This window comes from Alligator mississippiensis, chromosome 5 (assembly GCF_030867095.1).
Source record: "Alligator mississippiensis isolate rAllMis1 chromosome 5, rAllMis1, whole genome shotgun sequence".
Lineage (NCBI taxonomy): Eukaryota > Metazoa > Chordata > Crocodylia > Alligatoridae > Alligator > Alligator mississippiensis.
Window position 1 is genome coordinate 157,698,611 of NC_081828.1, and position 13,269 is coordinate 157,711,879.

Here is a 13,269-nt window from a genome sequence, read left to right on the forward strand (position 1 = left end):
CAGCTATCAGCTTCTAGGGTTCTGTTTAACAGGCAGGCTTTCAGTCTCTGTTGTTGATATGGTTTCTCTCTGCATCAGCAATCAAGAAGTCACTGAAGAGGGGACTGGCACCCAGGTATCCCACCTTCCAGTTTAATGTCTTAGCCACTGGGCTAAGGGGTCATGCTCATTCTGTTGCAGGATGACTATTCAAGTATTTTCCAGGAAGTTGAATAATTCTAAAAGGAGGAATGGAGACAACCCCACTTTAAAATTCCGTGTTGCATACTGATTCAGGCACTCATACACAAGATAAAGGTTCAGATCATCTTAGGGAGAGAAGGGAATTGAACCTGAGTTTTCCACACCTTTGACTGCTTGAGCTATTGATTTGTTGGATAAAAAGGATTCAGTACTAGCTTGCTTGTGAATCTAGCCACCAATATTTTTTTTCCAGTTGAGATGTTGTGCTAAATTCTATCTAGGTTTACAAATAAATGTAGGGTGAAAGAAACTTCATTTTTCTGGTGAATTACCCATTCACAGAAAAACTTGCAATTCCCTTAAATCTTTCCTAAGAGACTACATCTAGTTCAAAATTCGTTGTTGACAAGGTGCTGTAGTTCAAGTTTCAATGATTATCATCTTGAACTTTCTCTGTTGAAATTTCATTTAGTTATAGCTTCCAAGCACTTATAGTTGTTAGATATTTTGGTATTTCTTATAACCCTCTCTAGTTTTGACAAACCTAAATAATTCTGCAGCGCAAGCATATTTTTTCCATCTCACAATTTATCATTTCCAAGCCACGCATAAATATATGTTGACACTGGTTCTAGCTTTGATCCTTAGAACACTGTATTAATAACCTCATTCCATAGTGAAAGAGGAATTTCTTCATGCTTTTTGTACTGTATCTTCAAGCTAATTTTTTACTCACAACAGGACTTTACCTCACACCAATGATTATTGTGGTTCCCTTTTATTGTGAGGCTTTATCAAAGCATTTTGATGGTCTAAAAATAAATGATATCCACTGATTCTTCCTTATCCATCATTTTAACACTGAAATAATTTTAACAGCTTAGCAACTAGAGGGACTGCAGGTGAGTAAGGTCCCTTTCAAACCTGCAGCCAGCGACCTTTAGCTCTGCTTGCCCACATGCTGAATCAGTAGCAGTGTGTGTGGGAGGCATATTTTGCTTGCTTTTCTTCTGTAATTACCATCACAAAAGTTACAGCTGCTTGTCTCTCCTAACAGGCCTATGTAGCTGCTTTAGCAATTTATTTTTAAACACTTTCCCCAGAACCAAGTGAAAACTCATTACTCTGCATGATTCCTACATTTAACCTTGGCTCCTCTTTTTTAAAAACGAGCACCATCTATTCATCTTCCTCTTGAATAGTTGCAATATTTCGTAAGAAATTACGCATTACAAGGCCTCATGCACAATCCACTGCATTCAGTGGGTATTTTTCCATTGGGTAGAGTGGGCCCTGCAGCACCATTTCAGTGAGTAGTTCAAGCATTTAATTCTTTAGTTCTCTGAGAACTCCTTCATATCAAGCATTCCTAGTACTGAAATGCCATCTCATATCTCTAATGCTTCCATTACCCTTTTTTTTGGATGCATACCTCAATGATATACTACATGCCAGTATATCAGCCTCACCGCCTGAACAGAGCAACCTCTGCTCCCTTGCTATTGACTGGCCTGCAGTTCCATTTAAGATACGTTCTTTGGCTTCTCTGCAGTTTACTTTTCTTCTTTCACTGTAAATAGTGGACTGGAAGAACTAGAACTTCACAGTTTTAAAGAACTTAAAATGCACTTGTTCTCTTTTGGTTCCTTTCAGTCTCTCCAGAGTAAACTTGTGCTGTGCTATTTGATATAATTGCATACTGGTGTCACTCTTTTCATTCCAGGGGAAAATAACACTTTAATTAATAAATACTTCTAGCAGCAAATATGTTTTACTTATTTGTCTGCATTTTATATCATTTGAGATCTATCTATAAAATATACTGGCTTCAAAGCCAAGTAATAACATCCGTTTCACCCTGCTTCAGAAGGCAGTAGAATGGGTAGGCAGCTGTACAGAGGTTTCATGCATGTGAGAAGTGACTGCACTCATACAAAGCAAGTGCTTGCCAGGGCAGTGATTTGTCTGGATTAGGATAACAGCAGAGGTAGATACAGGATTTTGTCCAGAGGGATGCAAGAGCAGTACCCAGCACTGCAGGGGTTGCTGCACCTTCTGCTCCCATCTCCCCTATCTTTCTCACTAGGGAGGGCAGACCATGCTGTGGGAGCAGAAGCTGAGGTCTTTTCTTAGGTGCCTAAAATAGGTAAGAATGCCTTCCACATTCATAGCACCCCCCTCTCTTCTCCTCCATGCTCAGTGGCTCCCCCCTCCCATTTTCCCTCTTTCCCCACCCACCAATGCTACTGTTGTCCATTAATCTAATGGCAGGGAGAACTCCAGAACTGCTCCTGGCCTGTTCTAACCAGGCTCAGTTGGGGACTGGCAGCAGCAGCAGCAGATGGGTTCTTCCACCATGTGCCTGCTTGCTTAGTGGGGAATACCTGAGGGACTGGGCAAGGAGGTGAAACCTGCCTGCTGCTGCTGCTGTCCCAAGCAGAGTCTGGTTTCCCACACATCCTGGCTGAAGCTGGGCAGGAACAGCTGTGGAGCTTCCCTTAGCCCTGCGTCAGCCAGGGACAGTAGCAGTGGTAGATCAGGGAATGGAAATGCTGCTGAGCCTGGAGGGAAAGGAAAGGGGGAGGAATGCTTACCTGTTTTAGAAACTTGGAAAAATTGCTCTGAAAGGGGTATGTAACCACACCTGTACACCCCCTTGGGACTGGCTTCTGGCTGACTGTACTGATGGGCTGCAGGTGAGTAAAATCCTTGTTAAACCTGTATCCAGTGACCTACCTGCTGAATCAGAGACAGACAATCCAGGAAGCTTATTTTGCTCACTTTTCCTCTTGTTTTACCTTGTCATTCACTTGTGTTAACAAAGAGGGATATTAATGGCCTATACCTCAATAGCACTCAGTGGTGGTAATTTAGGAATAGCATCTGCAGACTAAATCATGGGTAGGAGCTTGCTTGCACAATGCCCCATTGTTTTACAGAACTGGACTGTGGGACAGTTTGGCTGAACTACCACCACTGAAAGATCCAGCTTCTAGGACCTGACAGTAACAATGGTTCTTCTCAAGAGTCTAGGGCATGAATGAGGATTGGTAGAGTTTCAGCCAGTAATCATTTTGGTCCATCAGCATTAGGAGCCTGATCCAAGGCTTGTTGAAGTCAAAGTGTGATTTTTTTCCCCATTGACTTCCAAGGGCTTTGGATCCAGCCCCATGTAACTGCCTGGGATTGTAGTGCCCTTCTGAATAAAGCTAAAGCCTTTGCTTTTCCTATATCTTTTTCTGCAACTGCAGCTTGCCTCTGGCAAAAAAAAAAAATCCCCCTGGGATAACTGACCTGTTTTCTACAGAGTCTGGGTTCAGGCATCTGCAAAAACTTAACTTTTTTCTGTCAGTCCTGTGGCCTGGAGTTAAAATAAGGAATATGCCACACTGGCATATTTCTTCCTCCTTTTAATGTTCAGTCCCTAAAGCCAGTGGCAGTGTTACAGGAAAAGGTAAAGATATTCCTGTACAATGTCAGAGCTCTATCCATAGAATTTACTCTGTTGCCACAGAAAAACAACAACAGCTTTGCAGAACGGATGTAAAGTTCAGGTAGGACTGAATGAGTTTCTTACCAGAACACACATCTCATGCCTTCTAGCAAGTGATCTAGAATACTTTATTCTATTCAAATGAACCTCAAATGTAACTCCATTGACTTCAGTGGCTCTTAAGGCACAGAGAGAAGTGCAGCTCCTCAGTCTAACTCATGGCACTTTACAGAAAGTGCCATGAGTTAGACTGATCCTCCTGACCCAACAGATGGTGTCTGTTGGGTTGGGAGGGTGCGGGATTGAGCTCCAATTTGGAACTGATCCAGCAAGAGAGGCTGCATGTCAGCAGCCTCTTCCTATAACCCTGCCCTCACCTCCCACAATCTCCCAGCTCCTGTGCTATCTTAGGATGGGAGGTGGGGAGAGAAAGAGGGGAGGGAGATTGGGCTGGTGTTTGCCCAGTCTGCATGGGAGTGGGGGCAGGTGGACTGGGGCCTCGGGAGGCTCCAATCCACCTGCCTTCACTCCAGCTTGGACTAGGCAAACACCAATTCCTAAGCTCCTCCCGCCCTTCTCCCCCCAATCTTGACACAGCTGTCACAACCCAATGATTTTAGTGCCCCGGCACGGTGGAATTTTCCCGCCACATGAGAGTCTCTGTGCACAACAAAAGTTTTCTGCTGCAATAGAAAACTCTGGTGCAAGAGAGTTCCTGCCATTCGCATGCAAATTTGTGTCCTATCATTGGCCGATTCTAAATTATTCCTACGTGGCAGCTAGCGATTGGCTTGCTAGCCGTATAAAATTCTGTGCGACTTCCGCCCAAGTCGGAGAACTTTGAGCACGCTGCAGAGTGCCTTTGAAGATTCTTGACTTGTAGCTGAGCTGGTCGATAGCCTGATCACCTATCGATCCTTCTCCCCGTCGCCGAGCGCCATCCTTCGATGTACCCTTTCCCTGCCGGCCTGACTCGTGTACGGATTCGCTGGCCTGAGCCTTGCCAGCTGGAGCAACTCGTGTAGTTTTTTAAGCGACCGGACCACCTGCGTCGCGGCTACTAGCAGCGTAAGTAAAGTTTTTTGCAACCAATACACTTTGTCTGCCTCTCCATTCACCAGCCCGCCCAACAACCGAGTAATTTCTAAATCACCTCAAGTCGGCCCCTGCTGTCTGAGACATGGTGACGAGGATGGGATGTAAGGGCACAGTGATGGAGACGAACTTAATTGGGTGCTGCCCTTGGCGCACCAGGATTCACCGCGTAGAGAATACAAACGATCTATGGGCGCATATCGCCTACCACCATGCGGTAGAAGGGGATGAACGAAATATTGATGGCTACTTCTCCGTAAAGAAAGAAGAAGGGGTCATAAAAGAGTGGAGGACAAAGCTATCCCTGGGGGAGTTCGGGTGTATAATGGGGAGTGAGCGGGTCTATTATCGGCCCCCGGAGGAAACATCGACCATATCCCTAGCCGGGGTGAAGGCGCGGAAGGCAGAAAAGCTGACCCCCACTCAGGAGTTTGCTCAGTGCACCCGATACCTGAGGGAAGGAGGGGAACCCACCCCAACGGACTGGTTCAACTGTCCGGATTTGGTGCCCAGGTCGCGGGGTCATGAGCTTCTCGTTCAGCTCCGGGAGGACCTGGAGACCAAGGGCCGTCACGTGCCCAAACGGGGTTTAACTAAATGGAAGAAGGGAAAAATGATGAATGTGTTGTTCCGTACAGTAGCGGAACAATTCTACTAAGGGAATATGCAAATTTAGAGGTTCAACTGCATACGGCAGGCAAGGAGTCGCTGGAGCAGACGGCAAACTCCAGAGCGACGTTTATCAATAGTGCCGGCCGCATGATGCCGCTGATAGAAAATGGCGCCGAAAGAAACGCGAGCCATCCAGAGAACCCGGAAAAGAGGGGTGGAGTTTCGGGAGAACCGGCGGGGATCCGCCTAGTGACCCCGCCCCTTAAAGTGACATCGTTCCCAACGGCCCCGCCTCCTTGCCATGGGGAGGGGGCAATGGGAGGAGGGATGTATCCAACGCTCCCGCGTGAAGAATTTAACTCTCTCTCTGCCGCAGCTCACCCGATAGCTGTGACGAGGCATGTTGCAGATGAAGAAGGTACCACGTGTACCACTGTTACCTCTCGCACACGCACCCAACCAGAAATTCAAGAACTTTGCAAAGAATCTAAAATAAAACCAGAAGAAACTTTGGCCATGTGGTTGGGGTGACTAACAGTAGAATTCGGATCTGACATTTTAGACAGGGAAGAAGAGAGTGCTCTGACCCGACAAGTGGCATGGAGCGGAGGGCGTGCTACTGATCTGAATGTAGTCACGGACAGTGCACACTGGCCCATCCCACTCCCGGCGCTTGTAGTGGGACAGGTAACCCACAAATTCCACACCTGGCATGAGGGTCGCCCGCAGAAGGCCACTGCGGAGCAACTCCTCCTAGCCATAATTGGAGTATCATATCTTTCATGGAGCCCAAGAGCGAATCCAATGGGGCTAACAGCAGCCCAACGCAAAGAGAGATGGGCTCATCGCCACCTATCGGACCCCGGAGTAATTCCAACACCCCTGGAAGCTATAGACGCCTGTGTAGAGGTATATGGAGGAGCAAATGCTGTTACGCTCCGACTCTTTTTGAACCCGATGGAGGGTCAGCCAGTGGGAAATCTCTTAGGCCATCTCCCACGACTGCTGGCGCTCATGAAACAAAGTGAAGGAACTTCTGATGATATAAAAGACCGATCTTCGGCATACCCAGTCAAAGCACCGAGACCAAGACGCCAAGAATTTACCCCCCGGCGAGAGCCATGGTGGTCACCTCAAAGAACCTTGAAGGAAAGAAATATGTTCGGATTTCTTCTCGCCCACTCTGGACTTACAAAGTATCAGTTGCACATTTAGGGAGAAAGGAGCCAACGTCATCTAGCCGAAGCATTAGGATTTAAATTCGAGGACCCACCAAAAAACTAGTAATGGCCGTCAGCTCCGCCGGCGGCCTTCTCCAACTCAAACCTGACCCCACTGACCCTCATCCTTACGCCGAACTTACTGTTTACGACCCTGCTGATCCAGACAACTGACAACAAGTACTCTTCCTTCTCGATACTGGAGCTCAAGTCAATGTGATTACCTCAACGATACCTCACCAGAAGACCACCAAAACGATCAAGGTACAAGGGCTTAATGCTATTGCCGTCACAACAAAGGTCAAATTCTTAGTCCAAGGTTATCGATACGCTCTAGAGGCTGTCCTAGGGGGCATCAACATTCTAGGAATCCCGGGGATAAAAGCGCTTGACCTTAAAGAACAAGTGCTACAAGCATTACCCATTATTATCCCAGAACAGGATTGGCATCGACCAACGCTTCGTAACACCTCTACCTGGCAGTATCGACCAATCCCAACCAAGGGTCCCCTAAAAAGGTCCCTTACTGACCTCTTGCAGCGACTAGAGCAACGAGGTTGTATTAAAACCGTAACTGCTAGCACCTACCTGTCACCGGGATGGGGAGTCGCGAAACCTGGAAAGCCTGATGAAGCCTGGCTAGTCGTTGATTATAGAGAGGTTACCTTGGGAACCTAAGTTCCAACCAAATGAGTTAGTGTGGATCTCAATACTGCACCCCCGCCAAGCTCACCCGCAAGTTCACAAAGGAACAGTTCTGCGATCAGGACAGTACCCTAATACCTATTCTGTCCTATTGGAGGAGAAGCCCGATCGTCCCCCTATTATTGTTCATCACAACTGGATGACTCGTCGTTCCGACGTTCACCTAGTATCCTTATAGTAAATTCAATTATAATTCTCTTTGTTTTGTCTTGTTGTTGTTTTCTTTCTTTACAGGCCTGACTTCAACAAAGCAGTAATCTACAGCCGCTCGATTGTGAGATCCGTCGAGCACCCAACTGCGGTTCCTTCGAGTCAATGAAGTGACGGCTATGGAGGGGACATCGAGGCAGCGAATGTCCGCCGGGCCAGAACTTGTTCTGGCACTGCTCCTCCCTCATTTCTGCTGCAGTGTGTTAGTTAGACCTATTGTTGATCCGTACGTAACAGCAGTTTGGGGAAAGAATGTCACATTAAAATGTATGATTGACAAGAATGAAACCATAATACAAGTTTTGTGGGAAAAGATATATGATAAAAATGCACAAACTATTGTTGTGCATCATTCTGAATATGGGGTCTCTGTTCAAAGAAAATACCACGGGAGGGTGTTGTCTAGAAGTTCTTCGCCCACTGATGCGACAATCAGTATGTATAATGTGAGTTTCTATGATGAAGGAAAGTATATATGCAAAGTAACTACATTCCCACTGGGAAATACACAATCGTTAACAATTGTAACTGTACTTGTTGAGCCCACTGTAAGTTTCAGCAAGGGGCCAAATTCTCTAATAGATGATGGAAAGTGGGCACTGGCAGCCACTTGTACAGCAGCCATTGGGAAACCCGCTGCAAATATAAGTCGGGAAGGAGACTTCGGTAAAATGGAATGTAATTCAATTTCCTTTCCAAATAGAACGGTAACAGTTATAAGCCAATATAAGATCATTCCCACTAAATTTGCGAAGGGAAGGCGTATAACTTGTATTGTGAAACACCCATCTTTGGACAGGGAAATAAGGTATTCTCACATACTAGACATCCAATATGCTCCTGAAGTGTCAATAACTGGCTATAATAAGAATTGGTTTGTTGGACAAAGAAATGTTCAACTTAAGTGCAATGCTAATTCTAACCCGCCGCCTATAAAGTTTACCTGGGCCAGACTAGATGGACAATGGTCTAAAGGCTTACTGTCTGTAAACAGTGCTCTGCATTTCAACAGCCCATTAACTCACAATCATGGCGGGACTTACATTTGTAGGGTGATAAATTCCCTTGGTCAAAGAAGTGATCAAAAGACTATTCACGTATTAGAGCTTTCTACCATCACTACCACACGATCACCCACGGTTTCATGGTATCCTTCAACTAATAGCATTACAGGTTTAGCATCAGCATTAACCTCAACAGTAATTCAGGGACGCAGCTGGGGTACCATCATCGGTAGTGCAGTAAGTGTAAGTCTCTTTCTAGTACTGGGAAGTATTTTAATTGGCATTGTCTGCTACGGTAGAAAACGGATGTCTCGCAGTAACTATTTTGTTATGAACCGCGTTTCACTGCCTGATAAAAGAGAGGAGTCCCAAACAGATGTTCTCCAATCAGATGATGACCAATAGTTGTTGTTATATGTTTAAGTTATTGTATTTTGAAGTTTGTTAAAAGACCGGTCTGTAAAATTGTTTATGTGTATATATATATATATATATATATATATATATATATAATTGTTGGTTGCTTAAGCTCTGCTAGGCCAGTGAATCCTGAAACAAAAATCCCTTATAACGTGCTCATGTGTCTAAAATTCCAGTTGTGCCGTTGGCAAGGGGGCATGTCACAACCCAATGATTTTAGTGCCTCGGCACGATGGAATTTTCCTGCCACATGAGAGTCTCTGTGCACAGCAAAATTTCTCTGCTGCAATAGAAAACTCCAGTGCAAGAGAGTTCCCGCCATTCGCATGCAAATTTGTGTCCTATCATTGGCCGATTCTAAATTATTCCTATGTGGCGGTTAGCGATTGGCTTGCTAGCCATATAAAATTCTGTGCGACTTCTGCCTAAGTTGGAGAACTTTGAGCACGCTGCAGAGTGCCTTTGAAGATTCTTGACTTGTGGCTGAGCTGGTCGATAGCCTGATCACCTATCGATCCTTCTCCCCGTCGCCGAGCGCCATCCTTCGATGTACCCTTTCCCTGCCGGCCTGACTCGTGTACGGATTCGCTGGCCTGAGCCTTGCCAGCTGGAGCAACTCGTGTAGTTGTTTAAGCGACCGGACCACCTGCGTTGCGGCTACTAGCGGCGTAAGTAAAGTTTTTTGCAACCAATACGCTTTGTCTGCCTCTCCATTCACCAGCCCGCCCAACGACCGAGTAATTTCTAAATCACCTCAAGTCGGCCCCTGCCATCTGAGACAACAGCAATGGGGAGCTGCAGCAACCCAGCCACCCAGCTAACAGAAACAAGTTAATGAAGGCACACCGCTTTGGAGTGCCTTCATTTGAACCTTCATATAATGAGGGTTAATATATTGAGTGATTGGTGCTCTCTGCAGCTATGCTCTTGTGTTAGGGCCTAGCTGAAGAGAGCTTTCTAAGGGCTGATCGCACAACAAATATCATTTCTGTCCGTGCCTTTAGGGATGAACTTGGCACATGAAGTCAGCCAACCAGTCTTGGCAAGCATTTTTGAAGGATTACATGGTTCAAATGCTATTGCTTTCTTCTCCTTCATGCTTTATTTTCATTTATAAATAAAATGAAAAAGTATCAGTCTTTTTTATACAAGTTGGCTGTATTGCAGAAGTACACACTCAGTACACATATACATTATGTATGTGTTATTGTACTCTTATTGTACCCTTTGTCCTGTCAGTTTCCACAAGCAAAGTCCATCCTATCATCTCCTATACTGTATTATTTTATTGTTGTTCATACAGGAGCAGGAGTTACAATGATGGAGGTCCAAATCCAGTGTTCTACATGGACAGAGGCTTTCAGCCCTGCACTGTAAGGAACTGTGTTCCAAAAGGGCTTTGGATGTAGTAAGAAAGGGCGCTAGCAGACATGTATGTAGAACCCTGTGTTAACTCATGGGGCTTAGCATAAAGTGTCCTGAGTTAGAACAAAACCCCTGACCAAACAGACATTCACCTGTTGGGTCTGGTGGGCAGAGGGGAATTGAGCCTGCCTGTCTGTTGTGCAGTTAGGGCCCCAGTGCTGTCTGCAGGAAGGGAGGGTGGGGGAGTGAGGTGCAGGCTGGGGTTTGCCCAGCCTGAACTGAAGGAGTGGGGGTTGGGGAGGCTGCAAGCTGCGAAGTCTCCAGTCCACACTCTCCCCCCACCTCCTTTCCAGCTCACCCTAGGCAAACCCCAAACCATAGCTCCCCATCCCACTCCCCCCATCCTTCCTGCAGCCAGCCCCAATCACATAATAGACTGACCCTAGGGAACAGAAGTTTCCTAAGGTGCTCCAAAGTGAAGTACCTTCATTTGATCCCTCATTTAGTGAGGGTTAATTTGTTGCATAATTGACCACTTTTAAAGCACTTTGCAGCCATGCATGTGTGTCATGGCATGGCTGCAGAGTGCTTTCAGGGGGTTGATTGTGCAACAAATGTAACTTCTGTCTGTGACCAAAAGAAGTCAAAGAGGTAGGGTGAGAAAAAACTTCACCCAAGGCCCATTGAAGTATTTGGAAACTTAGATTAAAGTAGTCTGTGGCTCAAACCTTTAAAAGTCCAAATCAGGAAGTGTTAGAAGGAAGCTCACTTGTTAGAAGCCAATGGAACCAGGAAGTGTGAAGGACTTCACCTACTACCTTCCCTTATCCTTGGAGCAGACTGTCTCCCTTCACTCCTAGGGAGAATCCCTTCAGACACTGAGTAAAGAAGTTTGCATGGAAGGGAAGGAAGATTTGTCCTGCAGGGCACTGAGTTACATCATGCTGCTTAATAGTTGCACCACTTTCTCTGATGGTCTGGTATTTACAGAATGTCAGTCACTAGTGTCTGGAGCCAGGTCTCTGTTAGTGTAGTTTATATAATTGCCAAGCTGATGTATTGTGCTTTAAATAAAATGGAAAAAATAAGAACATATTTTTTTCCATGTGAGTGGATGAAACAGTGAAATACAAGAATTCTTGGGGAGGGTGAGTAATAGTCACTGATGATGGGGAGGATGAATGTTATACAACAGCATCTGGCATGTATAAAACTAGTACCAGACTGACAATTCCAGATCCTAGCCCTGCAGTTCTTAGCCCTGAATTTCTGTTGGTCTGGACATTGGGTCAGATCTGCTCATCCCATCACCATAGAGCCACTTAAAATTAGCAACTTCCATCAAACACAATAAGTGTGTGCTTGTCTCGTATGTCAATCCAAATGCAGTGTTCAACTGAGCCAGCTTCCTCAGAGCCTAACAGAGCAGGCAAATACAATTAACATTATGTAAGTATGTTTATAATATTATTTGTACTGCAATAGCATGTAGGCATTGAATTGGGATCCCGTTGTATTAGGCGTTTTACAAAAATAGAACAAAAAGTTTCTGTTCCAAAGTAGCTGATTTTTTTCCCCCTTTTTTATTTCTTTTAGGGGAGTTACATTGCATTTCTTTGGTGTTTTTTCCTTAGAAATTGGCTTATATTGCCTGCTGCTTCCCAGAAGTAATGTCCAGACCATGAATGTGATCACTGATTTTCTTTTCTCAAGCTTTTGTTTCTCTCATTGGTTTGGACAGGCTTTCTTTATATCAAGACATTATTAATAAATAAAAATATTATAATTTGCAATAATATTAATAGTGTTCTCTACACAGTTTCTATATTGCCTGTTTTGGAAGGCATGTATGGATGTTGTCATATCTCCATTACTAGAGTTTTTTCAGAGTAGATTGGACAAATACCTGCCAGGGATGTCACTTTGAAAACACAGTCACCTGCCAGGGATGGTTTGGATATAACAGATCCTGTTTAAGGGCAGGGGATGGAACTAGAGGGCCTCCCATAGTTCCATCCATCTCTACTGTCTATGATCTACTAAGGCAAAGTGAAATGCTCAGCAGTCCAGCAAAGAGAGTTGGAACCTGAAGTTTGGATAAATATCTTTGGCTTTGTCCACTGAAATAGGGCCTTGTTGCATGGTAATGTTGGGTGGCTCCTGGAACTCTTAACCTCTGGATTGTCTGTACATTAACACCTGAAACTGATTTTAAGCACTCATTATACAGCTCAAAGTTATGCCACTCCAAGATTATCTCTGATCCATGCCACCTAGCTTGTGTTGTAATAAGATATAGCCAATCTAGGCTACACCTTAGAATGAACACCTTCCCTCCCTTACTGGCCTGTATTGGGCCCATTACCTCCACACCCCACTCCTGAGCACTCCAGATCCTTGCTCACTGCCCCCCTTACTTGTGGCTGCTGGCACTGCCTGTCCTGGGGAAGCAGGCAGGGAAAGTTTAAACTCTGGCTCCTGATTCTCTCTGGACAGAAAAGCAGCAGCCCAGCAGCAGAGGCCATTGGGCAAGCAAGTTAACCCTTCCCTGTCTGCTCCCTTGGGACAGACAGTGTGGGCAGCCACCTGTAAGTAATGCTCCGGGGGGAGCCCCACGGGGAGAGCCTGGAATGGGAGGGGATAGGATTCTTACCTTGAAGTTCCCCAGGTCCCTGCAAGGCCGAAATATGACGGCTTCAAACTCAAGCTAGCACTAACACTGGTCAATATTTGGGCAGTTCACAGTGTAAGGTGTAACAAGGCCCACAGAATCAGCATGTCTAACCTATGGGTAACAGCCTGTTCAGGAGAAACTAATTCTTTTTAGCTGATTTCCTTCCCCTTCAAATGACTAATAGGAAGCTGGGGTCAATCATACGACCTGCAAGAAAAAAGAGACTAAAGGGCCACTTTGGTTACTTGTCTCATGACCATCTTGATGCTGGACCTTCCACAAATAAAG